This window comes from Monodelphis domestica, chromosome 1 (genome assembly GCF_027887165.1).
Source record: "Monodelphis domestica isolate mMonDom1 chromosome 1, mMonDom1.pri, whole genome shotgun sequence".
Taxonomy (NCBI): domain Eukaryota; kingdom Metazoa; phylum Chordata; class Mammalia; order Didelphimorphia; family Didelphidae; genus Monodelphis; species Monodelphis domestica.
The window spans coordinates 394,561,597-394,579,540 of record NC_077227.1 but is presented as its reverse complement, the minus strand read 5'-3'; the positions used below and the strand labels follow the sequence as shown (position 1 = coordinate 394,579,540).

The 17,944-nt window shown below is 42.6% G+C and overlaps 1 protein-coding gene across 1 annotated transcript in view; it reads right to left on the bottom strand.

The window, feature by feature from the left end:
* ASIP (agouti signaling protein) overlaps positions 1–39 on the bottom strand; it is an 84,790-nt gene extending 84,751 nt beyond the window's left edge. Inside the window, exon 1 of the mRNA XM_016428616.2 lies at positions 1–39. This exon is cut by the window's left edge and continues 29 nt beyond it. The gene's annotated coding sequence lies outside the window, so the exon portion shown is untranslated.
* Between the last annotated feature and the right edge of the window lie 17,905 nt (positions 40–17,944).

Here is a 17,944-nt window from a genome sequence, read left to right as displayed (position 1 = left end):
CAGAAGCCTACCCCTTAGCTCAAGGACTCCACAGCTTGATTCTGGCTCCCTGCAGTCTTTTATGCAGCGGCTAGTTGTTGATGACCTCAAGATGTGAGGCCACCCAGCTGTTCAGAGGGGTGAGGGGCCCCCTTTCCCTGCTTACTGGCCCCTTTGCCTGGCTCCTTGCCCCTGGAGGCTCCGCATGCTCAGCAAGGGGCTCGCTAGACCTGAGGATGGAGCCTTGTCTAGCCAGAGGCTACCGAGCCATCTGATTTCCATTAGGCCAGAAGCCAGAGGTTAAGGTGCTAAAAACCAGATCAAGTTGAATGTCAAGGCTAGAGGAATTCCTTGCAAACCAATTTCAGCCACAGCAGGAGTCTCCCTGGAGCCTGCCATGTGGGGGTCTCCTTGCCTTCTGTGTCTTTGGAGTGACTTGATAATTCAAAACATTACTCTGCTGTGGCTTGGTCCTGATGAGGCTGGGATCCAACTGCCTTGAGCTGGAGCTCAGTTTCCATCTAATGTTTGCTCCAGGGCCCCCTTTATGCCAGGGAAGTAGGAATAGTCCAGGCTTTGGGGAGCCTGTTTCCTACCACAGTGAGTGGAAGGAGCCTTGATATAGAGCCTTCTAGGCATACCAAATGAATCCTTTGGCCCTGAGGCAAATGGCCAGTAGGTTCCGTATTTGCTGGTCTACCTCTCTTAACCTGGCATGTTATACCTGGAAGGGACCTTAAAAAGAATAATAAGTATCGTTTAGCAAATAATAAATATTGTTAGTAGTACTAGTACATCCCATAGTCATCTCATACTTAACATCTCCAGAATAGAACTTGTTCCACCCCCCACCCCCAGCTTTTCTGTTTTCTGAACTCTCCTGTTTCTCTAAGGGACATCATCATCCTTCCAGGCACCTGGGTTCACCCTCAGAATCATGAATGAACAGTTGCCTAGTCTTGTCAATTCTATCTCCCTATTCTCAAGTCTATCCTTTCTTTACTTGCCGAGGCACCACCTTAAAAGTCCTCATTAACTTTAGTCTAGGCTCTTGCAATGAGCTTTTTTTTTTTTTAACCCTGACCTTCCATCTTAGAATCAATATTATGTATTGATTGTAAGGCAAAAGAGCAGTATGAGCGAGGCAATCCAAGTTAAATGGGTCACAGAGCTAGGAAGTATCTGAGGCCAGATTTGAAGTCAGGATCTCCACTAAACTACCTACCACAATGGGTTCTTAATTGTTCTTCCTGCTTTCCCTCTTTAATCCATCTTCTCCCCAGCTGCCAAAGTGATATTCTTAAAGTAAAGGTCTGTCCATTCCACTTCCTTGATCAATAGATTCCAGAGACTTCTTGTATCTCTGGGATCAAACAAAAAGGCCTTTGTCTGGCAAACTGACTACAACCTAGTTGACCAGCCTTATTATATATAAGTGGACCCAGTGGCCCAGCTGAACTGGCCTGAATTTCCCTCACATATTCATTCCATTTTCTGCCTCTGGCTTTTTTGTTCTTGGTGCTTTCCTTTCAAACTCAACTTCAACATTTATGCCTGAGTCAAAATTCATCACCATGATGTCATTTTGTTCCTCCTCGAGTACAAAGGACAACAACCAAATAATCACCCACCCAATCAAATTCAACATCAAATGTTTCCTGTTCACCTCAACTGCTATTGCTTCCCCTTGAAAATTACTTTGTGTTATCTTAGATATACTTAATATGAGTATAAACTGTCTCCACCAATAGAATGTCAGCTCCTTGAGGGCAGGGATGGCTTTATTTTTATCTTCCTCCCCCTAGCATCTAGGTTATGCCTACCACAAAGTACGTATTTAATAAATGCTTAAGGAATGATTGGCTGGATGTTGTTCTGAGTTGATTCGGCTTTCCCTGGTAGTTGAGGTTTCATAGTGGAATAGAATGAGACCTTGTAGGACATTCACCAATTTAAAAAGGAGATTTACTTAGCAGAAGGATATTCGATAGATCCTGAGCTCACCCTGGGCTGATTCAGCTCAGAGAAGCTCTGGTCTTCAAGCATCTGAGAACCAACCTCACCTTACCTCTCCTGGGTTGCTTTGTACTCAAGTGATGAAGAATGGAAATCAGTGGTCCCAACCCTTAATTTCCAGAGTCGGTCTGGAGGAATGCTTCAATAATCTTTTAAAAACAAACAACAAAAAACTAGCTTAAACTGCTTAGAAGGACAGGTTGAGATTTTTTTTTCCTACCACAGATTTTAAAAAATTTATTTTCTTTTTTAATTCTACATTCTCTCCTTCCTTCTACCTCCTCCTGAACTCATTGATATGTCAAGAAATGATACCCATTTTACATATAGTCACGTGAAACATATTTCCACATTAGCCATCTTAAAAACAAACAAGAAAAATAATAAAAGGAAAAAATAATACTTCAGACTGCACTCTGAGTTCATCATTTCTCAATCTGGAAATGGATAGCATTTTACATCATAAATTCTTGGGAACTGTTCCTATTAGCGATGGTAATGTGACCATGTGGTGGGAGGTTCCCTTTCCCACTGTAGCTCTGGACTCACAATAACTGGATTCAATCATGAGGGATCTTGACTCCAAAGAGTGGAATTTGGGTTTTCTTACATTCTGTTTAATTGCCCTCTCCCCAAAATTCTGGCTAAAGTCTCAAGGGTATTTACTTCAAAGAGACACAAAAAACAAACATATAAGCATTTCTGCTCTTCTCCCATACTAGCTTAGTTTCTGGGGGATAGTAGGCTCAATAGCTCAGTTCCTAAGTAGCATTTGTTCCCCCCAAGTTCATGTTCAGATGCTGTATGCCTGCTGGATGACTCCTCTCCTCCATTTCAGCTTTTCCTTTCTTGGGTCCAGAAGGTCACCCTGTGCACTTCAGAAGATTGATGTTGGGCTAATTGTAAAACCCTGCCTGGAACTATGGGTCACTCTAGAATACTGGGATGCTAATGTGCCTTCTAGACCTTTCCAACTCACAAGGTCATAAAGGTTTCATGCCCTCCTCTTCAAATAAAAAAGAACAAAAGCAGACACGAAGGTCTATGGCCCATTTCTTAAACCCCATAACCTTGAGGGGAGAAGATCCCTGCAGTAGGATTGATTACCAGATTGCCATAAGCAAAAAGAGTTACTGAATGAGGTAAAAAATATCTTAATTTAAACAAAGCTTAGTTATATCTCACCTCTAGAGTCTCTCAAAAAAGGCTTAATGGCTCCCTTCTGGAGGAGATAACCAATGTATGAGACATCCAATTATCTGAGTTCAAATGTAGCCTCAGATACTAGCCATGTGACCTTAGAAAAATTATTTAACCTCTCTTTGACTCAGTTTCTCCAACTGTAAAATAGAGATAATAATAGCAACTATTTCCCAGGGTTGTTGTGAGGATCAAATGAGATAATATTTATAAACTCCTTTGTCTAATACCTGGCACATAATAGGTACTTGATAAATATTATTTCCTTCCTTCCTTCCAATATATAAAATTGATAACTAGTATGGGACAATTATTTATTATCTCTGTCTGAAAACAAATACTTAAAGCACAAAAGACTCATAAGCACATGTTAACAAATACATAGAACAGAAAACCTATCACTAACATTATACTCTCCTGAAAGGTTAAGAAAGGTACTTTGTGGAGTTGCTGAACATCTATTTCACTTTCACCTCAGGCCTTCACTGTCAGAGCAATTCAGAAGATCCAGATGTTCTGACCAACCAAAGCATGACTTCGATTTTCTTAATCCTTCTGACATGGGCATTGTACCCCTAGAAGCTCAGGCAAACTATATTATCAGGACAATTCCTCTGCTCTCTTACATCCTCATGACTCTTAGCCTAAAACATCCAGTGGCCCCTGTAGGATCCTGAGATGATTGTCCTCCTTTAGATTTAAGATGGACAGAGAGATGCACCTCCAGGCCACACCTCAATTCTTTCAGGCTGTATCTCAGACATCTGTCTGTTCCCTAAAACTAAGGAATCTTTTATGAGGGTCATTCCCTATGTCTCCAGGCTGACCCTAGTCAGATGACCAAACCCCTGGCCGAATGCCTGAGGGTTTGCTATTCTAGAGTCATGTCCACACCATGACATAGCATGTTGTAAAGAGTATAAAATCCCCAGAACTGATGTCGTCTGGGGGACAGCTTTTCCATCCATGCTGTCCTTCCTCCCAGGGTTATAGCCTTTCCATTCATACTATCCTCCCAAGGAGCAGCCTTCCATCTTGCTGTTCCACCTGTACCATTCTCCAGGACATTCTCAACATTACTCTCTAAATTAATAAATTTCTCTTTTTCATTTTAAGCTAAGTTTTGGAGTCTTGCATTCCTGCAAAAGATATTCTTCCTGAACTCCAGGGGTGCACCTCTTCACCCCCACAACACTTCTAGCTCCAGATTACAGTTCCTCTTGGTGATAGTATTCTCTTCCTCCAAGAAGCATGCTATCACATCAACCTCTCCCAGGCTGTCAACACCAATGGGAGCCCAGCAACCTTTAAGAATGAGATTATAAAAGATATAGTTTGATAAGATAAGTTTTCTTATAAACCCTGACACTCCTGAGGTAGCTGCCAAAGTTGGAAATGCCCATTTCTCAGAATCACCAGTTGCTGATTGAAGTTCTGTGCTCAGGGAAGAAACACAAAGACAGAAGGCAGTCATGGAGTTAAGGTTTGGTTTGGTCTCAGAATTACCTGCCTAAGCTGATCACCTTTGCCATATACTTACATATGGTAGGTCACCACTGCCATCGGTAGTAGAAGAGAGAGAAATCTTCCCTTCTCCATTCCTTGCTGGAGGTCCAAGGGAGATGGTGTGCTAGGAGAGTCCCAAAGAGCTGCCCCACTACCTTCAAAAGTGATGGAGCCTTTATCCTCAATCCTCTTGTAGTCAACTGATGGCGGATCCACAAAGCCCATTCCTTAGTTTTAGAAGAATGTGGGAACACTAGTATGAATTAATGCAAAGTGAAGTGAGATGAATGAGAATAATTTATACACTAACAATACCTTTGAGCCAAATAACTTTGAAAGAGTTAGGAATGCAGATCAATACAATGGAACCAACCATGTTTCCATAGGATTCATGAAAAAAAAAATGCCCTACACCTCCAGACAGAGAGGGTAGATAGACTCAGGGTACAGATTTTTTTTTTACTTTTTAAACATTATTTTATTTGGTTATTTACAAACATTATTCATTGGAAACAATGATCATTATCTTTTCCTCCCCCTGCCCCCCTCCCACCACTTCTCCCATAGCCAGCGCACAATTCCACTGGGTTTCACGTGTGTTCTTGGTTCGAACCCATTTCCATGTTGTTGGTATTTGCACTAGAGTGTTCATTTAGTCTCTCCTCAGTCATTTCCGCTCAGCCCCTGTAGTCAAGCAATTGCTTTTCATCGGTGTTTTTACTCCCACAGTTTATCCTCTGCTTGTGGATAGTGTTTTTTAGATCCCTGCAGATATGTTCAGGGACATTGCATTGACACTAATGGAGAAGTCCATCACCTTTGATTGTAACACAATGTATCAGTCTCTGTGTACAATGTTTTCCTGGTTCTGCTCCTTTCACTCTGCATCACTTCCTGGAGGTTGTTCCAGTCTCCATAGAATTCCTCCACTTTATTATTCCTTTTAGCACAATAGTATTCCATCACCAACATATACCACAATTTGTTCAGCCATTCCCCAATCGAAGGGCATCCCCTCATTTTCCAATTTTTGGCCACCACAAAGAGCACAGCTATGAATATTCTTGTACAAGTCTTTTTCCTTATTATCTCTTTGGGGTACAAACCCAGCAGTGCTATGGCTGGATCAAAGGGCAGACAGTCGGGGTACAGATTGAAGCATAACTTTTTTTGGACATGACTAATAGACTGATTTGTTTTGCTTATTTATACATATTTTAAAAGATTTAATTTTTCTTCCTTTCTCAATGAGTGGGGAAAGAGAGAAGTAGGAGAGAGAGAATTCAGAACTGAAAATAAAACTCAATTTTAAAATGACTATTTGTCATTGAGTGGCCAGTCCTCTTTGACACAGACCTCAGTTGTGGGGGTAGAGAGTGGCTATGGTCTCAGCACAGTACAATATACAGGCTTCAGCAAGAGGTCAATAAGCATGGCCATCCTCATGAAGCTGGTAGGTGAACCCAACTCTATGTGGTCACTCTTTGTGTAATATTCACTGTCAGAAGTATGTGATTTTTAAATTTCCTCCATCTTGTTTGGTCTAGCACCCAAGAATGTGCACACCCACACTACACGGGCATGTGCTAGCCAATGACAAATCAAAAACAACTAACTGCCCCCCTGGGCTGTCCTAAGCCAAGCTTGAGCCACCATTGGCACGTGTGAGGCACAGGAAGTGAGGCAGAGAACAGCCTCTGGAGTTTGCTCACTTCCTGTGGACAGGGCTAGACACCAGTTCGATCCTGGAGCTCCATGTGGGAGGAGGCCCATAAACAGCTTTCCTTCAAATTGGTCATGTGAGTGAAAGGACTGACTCCCTTCCTTGCCTTGGCCCTCCAAGGTCTAAAACTCCCTCTGGCTCTGCCAGGAGGTTGAGTTAACCTCTTCCTTCTCTCCCTCTTTGTCTTCCTCTAATAATTTCTTACTCCTGTTGTAATTAAATTACCATAAAACTCCATTCTGACTTGAGTGTTTCATTAGGATTTTCATAAGTGAAATCCTTGGCAACCAATAATTAATATAATCAGTCTGTAAAAGTAATTTCAAATATTACAAGTATAAGTAGTGATTTGGGGGGGGGGGCAAGTACCACTAACTTGTCCAAGTCAAGCAGCATAAATGTTGTGTTAAATGAACTGTTTAAGACAAAGTCAGTTGAAGAAGGTAGGAGCAGGGGAAAAGGAGGAGAACTTTGGGAAGAGACAGGGAGAAAGTCCAGGAAACTATGAAGCTAATGAAAGCTGCTGGAGGAGAAAGCATGAGGGAGCTACTCACTTGGCATATGGTTGCTGGAGGGAAAAAGACACCATCTAACAGCTTCCCATTTTATTTTTATTTATTTACATATTTTAATTTTATTTTTATTGAATTTTTCATTGTTTTGTTTCTTTCATTTAAAAAACTTTCATTTTTATTTTCATTTCCAAATTCTCTCCCTCTTCTTACCCATCCCCCATCCATTGAGAAGGCAAAAAATAGAGTACACATTATATATATGAAGTCATGCAAAACATTTTTCCACATTAGCCTTGCATTTTTTAATATCTTTCTCCCTCTCCTACCCAACAGACCATGACAGAATAACAACAAAAGAGAAAAAATAATTTGACAAAACCAAACGACAGATCAACTAGTAGATCTGTCTGTGACACCCATTGTCTTCCACTTCTTCAGAGAAGGGGAGGAAAATACATTTTCTCAACTCTCCTTAAGGGCCAAAGCTTATCGTTACAATTACACAGTATTCAGTCTCTTTTTATGTTATTCTTTCTGTTTCTAGGATTGTAGTTGTATATATTGTTTTTTCCTGGTTCTGCTTACTTCATTTTGCATCAATTCATGTAAGTTTTCCCATGTTGAGCTATAGTTATCAAATTCTGAATTTCCTAGGGCATGATAAATTCATTGTATTCAGGTACCACAATTTCTTTAGTCAATCAACAGGAACCTGTTTTTGTTTCCATTTCTTTCAGCTTTCCACTGCAATTAATTACTCTTACTACTGAGGTGCTAAGCTTGGTTATTCTTAACAGCTGAATGAATACATGAATGTCAGTGCCCTCAAAATATAGATCCCCTCCCCCTAGTTACAGCTCTAACAATAACCACAACCAGAGCAACAAGACAAATAGTGATTTGAATCTAATGGAGTGTTTTGGATATTTATATACCGTCTCGTTTGAGCTTCATAAAAGCCTTGCATGATAGATACTCAAGTTATTTTCATAGATGATACTATTTTGTAGAGCATCTAGTTTAGCGACTCAAAATCTTTTATTAGCTTGAGGACTCCTGTTGAATGTCACAACATTTCTGCCCCAGATTCAGAAAATATGTGATAACAATTTAGTAGTGATTTTAAATTAATCTGTATTTCATTCATTGCAATAGCATCTGCATACATTGACAAAATTACTTTATAATATATGTCATATTATTTATTCAGATTTGAGTAGGCATGTTTATTCTTTTATGGATTTACAGACCTCTAAGAATAACTCTGAGGCTCCAAAGGAGATTTTTGCCCACAAACTGGGGGCCACTGATTTGATCTAAACTCCTTATTTCATTTCATTTTATTTTAAACCCTTACCTTCTATCTCAACATCAATTTTAATATTGAAGAACAGTAAGAGTTAGACAATTAGGGTTAAGTGACTTGCCAGGGTCACACAGCTAGGAAATATTTGAAGTCATATTTGAACCTAGGACCTGCTGACCCCAGGCTTGGCTCTCTATCTACTGTGCCACCTAACTGCCCCTAAACTCTTTATTTTAAACCCTTACTTTCCATCTTAGAATCAATACTGTGTATTGGTTCCCAGGCAGAAGAGCAGTAAGGGCTAGGCAATGGGGGTTAAGTAATTTGCCCAGGATCACACAGCTAGGAAGTGTCTGAAGTCAAATTTGAACCCAGGACCTTCTGTCTCTAGGCTGGGCTCTCTACCCAGCTGCCCCCTAAATTTTTTATTTTAAAGATGAGGAAACTGAAGCCCCAAGAGAAGTGACTTCACTAAAGATCATGCAAAAAGTCCAGGGGAAGGACCAGAATACAAGTTTCCTAATTCCTTGCCACTCACTCCAAGACTGGAAAAAGCCATTTGGTTTAGTGTCAGAGCTCCAAGGAGCAGTTTCCAACTGTCTGAGTTTGGAGTTGAAGGTGAAGAAGGAAGGTGTGTAGCTGAGACTCCTTGAACAAACCATCTAGCAAGTAACTGGCCTTTGAGGATCAACTGGCTGAGGGTGAGAGGAAAATCTCCAGTCCTCCTGGTAGACATTGACTGGGGGAAAGACCTCTACCTTGCTGGGACCATTAGAGGACACCACAGCTTGGATTCGTGATACATACCTGTGTGTGAGATTCTGGGTTTACTGTGGGATTTATTCTTAATAGTCCTTAGTTAAGATAGTTAAAGTGTAAGCTTAGATAATCAAATATAGTGGGTAAAAAGTCAGATGCTACCCTTCCCCTCATTCCTTTCCCAACATCTTCCCCTTCTCTGTTAATAAATTAAATTTATTTATATGTTATTTTACCCTTTGTATATAACCTTCCTTCCCCCCTTCCAAAATTTATTATGTTCAACCCAGTTCTGGTTTCCCAAATTAGGAGGCACACCGGATAATGTAAAAGCAAGAGGTACTGCTTTATTACAAGCTCGAGCTTGGGTCTCACTGCCTCCAAGGCAGATGGAACCCTGAACTAAGGGGAGAGAAGGATTATATAGGGTAGGTTTGAGTTGCAGAAGAGGATAATATTGGGTACGGGTTAGGTCCTTAGGGTTAAGGGTCGTTATCAGTTCCTGGAAAGGGGTGTGTGTGTGACAGGAACCCCTGGGTTAGGGGTCCTTATCAGTTCCTAGCACATTCTAGGGTATGGTAACTGCATCTTCATTAACTTGACTGCAGGGGCTCTAGGGGCAAGGGGGTCAGGAAAAAATAGGTTCCAGGGCTGGTCCTTCAATTATAACATCTCTGAAATCCAGATTCTGGAATGCCAAGATGCTGAAGGGTCTTCCTGATCTTTTGAACCCTGGAGGTCAAAGGCTCCAATCTCTGTTGTGTAAAAGGAAAAAAGAACAAATAGGACCAAAGCTAATTTCCTGAAGTGACCTGCCCTCAGAGAAGTCCCCATGATCACTCATCTTCTAGCATTATCTCTTACTAGGTGCATGAATGCAGAACTCATTAAATGAGTCTTGGAAGGAGAAAGTGACAGATCTTTTTGAAAGCCTCTACAGCAAATAATCGCTAACATTTACATAGCATTTTATTTATTTTAAAAAATTAATAATATTTCACTTCCTTCTATTACATGTAAAGCCAGTTTTTTAACATTCATTTTTTAAAGCTTTGAGTGCCAACTTCTTTCCTGTCTTCTAACCATCCCTCCCTCATTCCTTCCATGCCCTCCTCCCTCCTAAAGACAGCAAGCAACTTAATATAGATCTTACATGTGTAATCATGTAAAAGATTTTTCCATATTAGCTATTTTGTGGAAGAGTTCTCAAATGTAAAAAAAAAAGATGAAGAAAATGAAATATAGTATGTTTCTGTCTGCATTCAGACTCCAGTTCTTTCTGGGAGGGCAGAAGTTATTTCATCCTGAGTCTCTTGGATCACTATTATCGAGAATAACTGTTATTCACAGTCATTCATCAAAAAATATTGCTGTCACTATGTACAATAGTCTTCTGGTTCTGCTCACCTCACTTTGTATCAGTTTACGTAAGTCTTTCCAGATTTTTCTAAAATCATCTTGCTTGTCATTTCTTATAGCACAATAGTATTCAATCACTATCATATAACACAACTTGTTCAGTCATTCCCTATATAGTATTTTAAGAACTGCAAAAGGCTTCATATATATGATTTCATTTGAATCTCACAACACAGTAAGTTAAGTGCTCTTACTATCCCCATTTTATAGATAAGGAATCAGAGGCTAACAGATAATGTGACTTTCCCATAATTGTGCTTTTAGGAAATATTTGGGGCAATCCAGTCCTTTATCCCCTTTGCCACCTAACTGCCAATCAGAAAGCCTCCTCTTTAACATCTGGGTACCTGACCAGTTTCAGAATTTCTATGAATGCTCCATTTCTTTTTTAAAACAAAACAAAACAAAACAAAACAAACTCTTATCTTCCAAGAATCAATATTGTGTATTGGTTTCAAGACAGAAGAACAGTAAGGGTTAGGCAATGGGGTTAAGTGACTTACCCAGGATCACTCAGCTAGGAAGTGCCTGAGGCCAAGTTTGAACCCAGGATCTCTGGTCTTTGAGCCTGGCTCTCAATCCATTGATTGTTCCATTGAGCTGGATCCTAGCTGCCCCCTGTGCCAGGCTCATGAAGGCATTTCCACTCCCTGTTGTCATGATTCTCTTTGGAAACTCCCTAGCTTTCTGAATGTGAAAAAACACCATTGCACATTTCCCAGACTCTTTATTACCAGGATTGTACTGGAACCAGCTCTGACTCTGGGAAAGCATATTGTCAAATTTTCAGTGTCAGCCTTTATACATCAGAAATCAATAAACTACAGATCTGGGCTTGAGTTATTGTTTTGTTGATTGCCTAGATTTATGGGACTGATAATAATATAGATTAAACTTAATTGGTGTGTACAGGTTTTTTTCCCCGGAGACATAGTTAAACATTTACCAACACACCATTGCCCATTACACACATATGTGATCCAAGTAGATTCAGGAAGCTTTTTTAAACAATGAGATCCAATTTTATCTCCATTCCCACAACACAGGGTAATAGAGCTTTGGGGACTATTAGTGATCAAGCTCCTCATTTTATAGAGATAGAATTTGAGGCCCAGGGAAGGGAAGGAACTTGCCCATAAATTAGGTTGGATTGATAGAATAAATCCAATCCAATTTAATTCAACAAATATTTATTAATTGCCTACTATGTGTGAAGGAGTATCTACATGGTACAGTGGATAGAGCCCAGAGTCCAGAGTAAGGCAGATCTGAGTTCAAATTCAGCCTCGGATGCTTACTAGCTGTGAGATCCTGGGCAAGTCACTTAACCCCTATTTGCCTCAGTTCCTCATCTGTAAAATGAGAACAACTTAGGGAAGGAAATGGCAAATAACTCCAGTAACTTCAGTGTCCATGAGATCTCAGAGTCAGACATGACTGAAGAGTTGAACAATGATATGCAAGGCATTGTGTTAGGCACTGGAAATGCAAAGAGAAAAAGAAAAAAGCCCCTGCCCTCAAGCAACTTACATTTTACTGGGGTGAAATGGATGCAGAAAATAAGTATGTATATATGTATATATACAGTGGTAGTCTCTCAGTGATCGAGAATGACAATTGTCTTTGTGCATTATCATCTATTGATGTACCCTCATGTGGCTTTGGAGTCCAAAGGCTGAGGCGCACAGTTTGTGGCACATGGGGCATGGGACACCAGTTGTTACGGGAGGTGCAGTTGTGGCCTGGTGTCGGCATTCACGCGCAGCGGCAAGACGTCGACGTCGCTCATCTTCAAAGGTGGCGGCGGCATGGTTAATGTGGGTTCGCCAGCTGCTTCTGTCAGAGGCAGCGAGTTCTAGTTGCTTTGGTGTAATGCCAGCCCACTTCAAGTTGGACTTTAGCTGATCCTTGAATCTTTTCTTTGGTCGGCCTTGTTTCCTGAGTCCAGCTGACAGTTCGCCATAGAATACCTGTCTTGGTATTCGCTGTGGGTCCATGCTGATGACATGTCCAGACCATCGTAGCTGGGTTTTGAGGACCATGACTTCGATGCTGGTGGAGTTGGCTCTGTCGAGGACTTCCTGATTGGTGATTCGGTCCTGCCATCAGATCCTCATGATTGACCGGAAAGAGCATTGGTGGAATTGCTCCAGCTGTTTCATGTGCTTCCGGTACAGTGTCCATGTCTCACAACCGTACAGGAGCGAGCTGAGGACCACTGCGTTGTACACTTTGAGCTTCGTCGCAGTGCTTACACCTCTGTGTTGGAGGACTTTGGAGCGCAGCCGCCTGAGTACCTGGCTGGCCTTTTGGATCCTGGCATTAATCTCGTGGTCTAGGGACCCATCGTTGGCGATGGTGCTGCCCAGGTACTTGAAAGTGTTGACGTTAGAAAGCTGCGTGCTGTCGATTGTAATGCATGGCTGGTTCGTTGGCCTCCCTGGTGCAGGTTGGAACAGCACCTCTGTTTTGCTGAGGCTGATAGTCAGGCCAAACAGTTTTGTTGCGGTGGAGAACCTGTCCACAATGGTTTGGAGATGATTTTCTTGGTGGGCCATGAGAGCACAGTCATCTGGGAAGAGAGCTTCCAGGATGAGTCTCTCTGTTGTCTTTGTTTTTGCAGTCAGGCGGCGAAGGTCGAATAGTGAGCCATCCAGTCTGTATTTGATGTAGACGCCCAGGTCTAGATCCATCACAGCATGTCGTAATACTTGGGTGAAAAATAGGTTGAATAGTACCGGAGCGAGGACACAGCCTTGTTTCACGCTATTGGAGATGTTGAAGCGATCGGAAGTCTCTCCACCAGATAGGAATTCCCCTGTCATGTCGACATGAAAGAGCTGGATCAGTTTGATGAATTTTGCTGGGCAACCGAACTTGCTGAGGATCACCCACAATGCGTTCCTGTTCACTGTGTCGAACGCTTTTGTCAGGTCTATGAAGACAATGTAGAGACTCAGGTTCTGCTCAAGGCATTTTTCCTGCATTTGCCTCACTGTGAAGACCATGTCGATGGTGCTGCAATCTGGTTGGAAGCCACATTGTGATTCAGGCAGGTTCTGCTCTGAAACAGATGATAGGAGTCTGTTGAGTATAACACGGGTGAGGATCTTTCCGGCAGTGGAGAGTAGTGAGATGCCTCTGTAGTTGTCACAGGCTGCTCGTGAGCCTTTGTTCTTGTATAGGGCTACCATGGAGGCATCTCTGAGTTCTGGCGGCATGTCTTCCTCTTCCCATATGCTGGTCAGCACTTTGTGGAATGCCTGGAATTCCATTTAAGGCCTTGTACACTTCGGTTGGGATCCCGTCTTTACCGGGTGCCTTGCCTGCACTCATTTGTTTAATGGCTTTTTGGACTTCCTCTATTGAAGGAGGGACGTCAAGTTGTTCAATGGAGTGGTTTTGGGGGATCTGGTCAAGGGCGCTTTGGTCGACTGAAGAGGGTCGGTTGAGAAGCTGACTGAAGTGTTCTTTCCACCTGTTGCTGATGCCTTTTTTATCTTTTATGAGAGTGTCACCGTCAGAGGATAGCAAGGGAGTGGTGGTGGGTTTTAATGGTCCATAGACAGTCTTGAGGGCACTGAAAAATTGTTTGTAGTTTTTCATATCAGCAAACTGCTGGATTTCTTCTGCCTTTTTTTCCCACCATCGATCTTGCATCTTCCTGATCTCACGCTGCGCCGTGGCTTGGAGAGACTTGAATCTGTCCTTTTTAGGAGCAGAGTTTGGGTTATTTTGCCACTCCATAAAGGCTTTGTTCTTCTTGCTCAATAGGTCTTCAATAGCAGTGTTGTTCTTGTCAAACCAGTCCTGGTGGTTGCGTTGTTTTGGGCCTAGGACTGCCTTTGATGTTTCCTTCACTGCGTCTCTGAACTGGTTCCATTTCTCGGTTTAGCTTCCAGTGAGTGGTCCCTTGTCAGACAGCTTGTTGTCCAGGCAGGACTGGAATGTTTGCAAATAAGATGGATCTCTAAGATGACTCACGTTGTAATGCGTGAACTATCTGGGCGCATTTTGGATGGAGAGGCGCAATGCACATTTGAAGAGTCGCTCTAACCAATAGGTGGTCTGTCCAGCGTTCAGCTCCTCTCATGGCTCTGGTGATCTTTACATTCTGGATGTCTCGCCAGCATACAATGATGTAGTCAATAAGATGTCACTGTTTTGATCTTGGGTGCATCCACGTTGTTTTATATTTGTTCGCCATTCTGAACACAGTGTTCGTGATGGTGAGTTCGAACTCTGAGCATTTGCTGAGTAGCAGTAGGCCATTGTTGTTAATTTTGCCCACGCCGTGTTTGCCGAGCACTCCTTTCCATCTTTCATGGTCCTGGCCAACGCGGGCGTTGAAGTCTCCCAGTAGTATCAGCTTGTCATTTGTGGGCACTGAGTGCAGGATGGCGCTCCGGTCAGAGTAGAACTGCTCGATGGTCTCCTCTGTGCTGGTCAGTGTTGGGGCATATGCACTGATGATTGTGGCATACCGGTCTTTGCTGAGAGGCAAACGGATCTTCATGAGCCTCTCGCTGATGCCCACAGGCAAGTCTGGCAGCTGTTTGAGCAAACTGGTCTTGATGGCCAGGCCAACACCGTGGATTCTATCTTAACTTGTGGCTCTACCTTTCCAGAAGAAGGTGTATCCAGTGGTGGGTTTGCTGAGTGATCCCTCTTCTGGTAAGCGTGTTTTGCTTAAGGCTGCGATGTCGATGTTATATCGCGCCAGTTCTTTACCGATTAGAGCTGTTCTTCTCTCAGGTCTTGGGGTATTCTCTCTGTCAAGTAATGTCCTGATGTTCCATGCTCCTAGTAGGAGTTTCTTTGTATTTTTTCTTTGATTTCGACCGCTTAAAGGGGATGACCCGCCAGTCGCGGTGTGCTGACCGGGTGTTTGTAGGGCAGGCAATGTTTGGGACACCTTTTCTAGTCCCCTCCCTTGATTAGGCTGAGCAGTGCTGTCCTAGAGAGGGCGGCTCAGTCACCCAGGATGCTGCCGAACGTCCCTGCTGCCCACAGGGCCGAGCGACCACTGGTCCGTGGGCTGCCTACGTGCAGGATCGTGACTACAACTGCCAGTGGTCACCTCCACCTGTTGCGTTGTCACTCCCCCATTGCCGCAGGTTTTGAAGAGGGTGGATGGGGTTAGGATAGATGAGTGTGCACAAAGATACTTGTGCGTGAAAGAGATTTAAGTGGAAAAGTGGGGTGTATGGGGTGCTCGGGGAGGGGTAGTATCTCTGGTATGGAGGGCCTGTCGTGCCCTCCTAGGGCAGCTCTCCAGCCTCTGACCCCCACCTGACACCCAGCTCTCACTTGTGGCTCCCAGTAGCTGCTAGCATGTGGCAGCGGCCACACCCCGGGCAATGGCTTCGACAGGCCAGCCAGACCTTGTGAGGGTAGCCATCGGGTCGTCGACCCCTGGTGAACCAGGGCTTTGCTCACCCAGCATGTGAAGACTGCTTTGGCTGAACAGAGGGAAGAAACTAATAAGAAGTTTCAAAGGCTGAGAGGGTGATGCAGCAAAGCACTGTGGAGTGCTCAGGGCGTGTTGGAGCACAAAGGACAACACGGCCATCCAATGCAGCTGAGGAAGTCTCCAGATGTAATGACTTTTCGTGCCACTGGACCCAGGCTTCCAACACTGAGAGAGTGGGACTGTCTCTGTGCATCGGCTTATATATATATGTAAAAACCTAATTATTTAAGGGAAAAGGGAACACTAACAATTTGGGGCATCAGAAACGATCATCTTCCTGTAGGAGATGAAACCTAAGCTGAGCCTTGAAAAAAATTAAGGATTCTAAGAGGCAGAAAGAAGTTGAAAGGGGAGTGAATTCCAGACACGAGGGGCACGTTATAAATGCTTAGGAGTAGGAAACTGAATGCTGAGTTCAGAGAACAGCAAGTAGGCTATTTGAACCCAAACTAGAGTCAAGTGTAGAGTCCTCGTTCAAGGCTTCTTCCATCACAGTAGACTATTTCATACTTCCCTTTTTTTCCTAGGGGGGATGGGGACCTGGCTCTGTTACTAACTTACTCTGGACAATTCTCTTCCCCTATCTGGGCCCATTCTTCCATTTACAACCCCAAGAGCCTTCCAATTGTTTGCTACCCTTTGAGGACTTGCCCTTTGGAATTTATGGTATTCTCACAGGGGACAAATGAAGTATGAATATGAGATGTTTCTGGTTTGGGGGAGACTTCTGACTCCTAAGTGTTGGTCAAGAGATCCTTATGCTCTCTCTCCATGACAGTCTCAGCTGAGTTGACATTTAGCTGCTTTCCCAAGTTGGTTCATTCTTCCAAGATTGGACAAATTTTCATCATTTTCCCATTCTGTGAATGGGAAATTTTAATCTACCGTCAATTCCCATTAAGTCTTTCTTCATAATAAATGTCTATTGCAAAATAGATTTAAATACCAGGATTTTAGACGCCTTTTTAAAAAAACTCCCCCCCCTTTTTTTTTCAATTCAGGCACTAGAATTCTACAAAAGTTTGTGGGACAGTCTTCCAGGTGTGATTCTACCTGGCAAGCATGAAGCTAATGGGAATTCTTATAGCTAACTTTTAGGCCATTGTTTTTTGTATATTTCCTGAAGAATTTTACCATTTCACCCTTTGGTTAAGCCAGAAAACTTTGGTTTGAATTCCAGTTTGCTACTTATACCCATGTGACCTGGCTATAGAGACACATACTTAGTGGTGAGGACACTGGATGTGGAGTCAGAAAAATTTGAGGTCAGCCCCATTGCAGATTATTATTATTATTAACTTTATGACTTTGGGCAATTCTCTTAATCCCTCTGAGTTTTAGTATCCTCAGTATTCTCCAAATGAAGGGGATGGGCTTAATGGTTTCTCCCTTCCTTTTAATCTCTTACTTTCTGCCTTAGAACTATTGGTTTTAAGAGCAGTAAGGGCTAAGCAATTAGAGTTAAGTGACTTGGCCAACGTAGGAAGTGTCTGAGGTCACATTTGAACCCAGGATCTCCTGTCTCCAGGTGGCTCTCTATCCACTGAACCACCTACCTGTTCCAGTTTAATGACTTCTAAGACCCATGTAATTTTAAGTTAACGATCCTATAATCCCCAGTCACTTCTACTCTCTGGTGTACAATTACCTTATCTGGAAGAAGAAGAAAAAGAAGAGGAGGGGAAAGAGGAGGAAGAAGAAGAGGAGGAAGAGGAGGAGGGAAAGAAGAAGAAGAAGAAGAAGAAGAAGAAGAAGAAGAAGAAGAAGAAGAAGAAGAAGAAGAAGAAGAAGAAGAAGAAGAAGAAGAAGAAGAAGAAGAAGAAGAAGAAGAAGAAGAAGAAGAAGAAGAAGAAGAAGAAGAAGAAGAAGAAGAAGAAGAAGAAGAAGAAGAAGAAGAAGAGGAGGAGGAGGAGGAAGAAGAATTGGATTAATGATAATTATAGTGAGGCAGCAGGAGTGAAAGAGCAGTAGCTTTGGAATTAGAGACCATGAGTTCAAATTCTGCTCCTGATGCATGCTACCTCTGTGACCTCAGGCAAAACATTTAG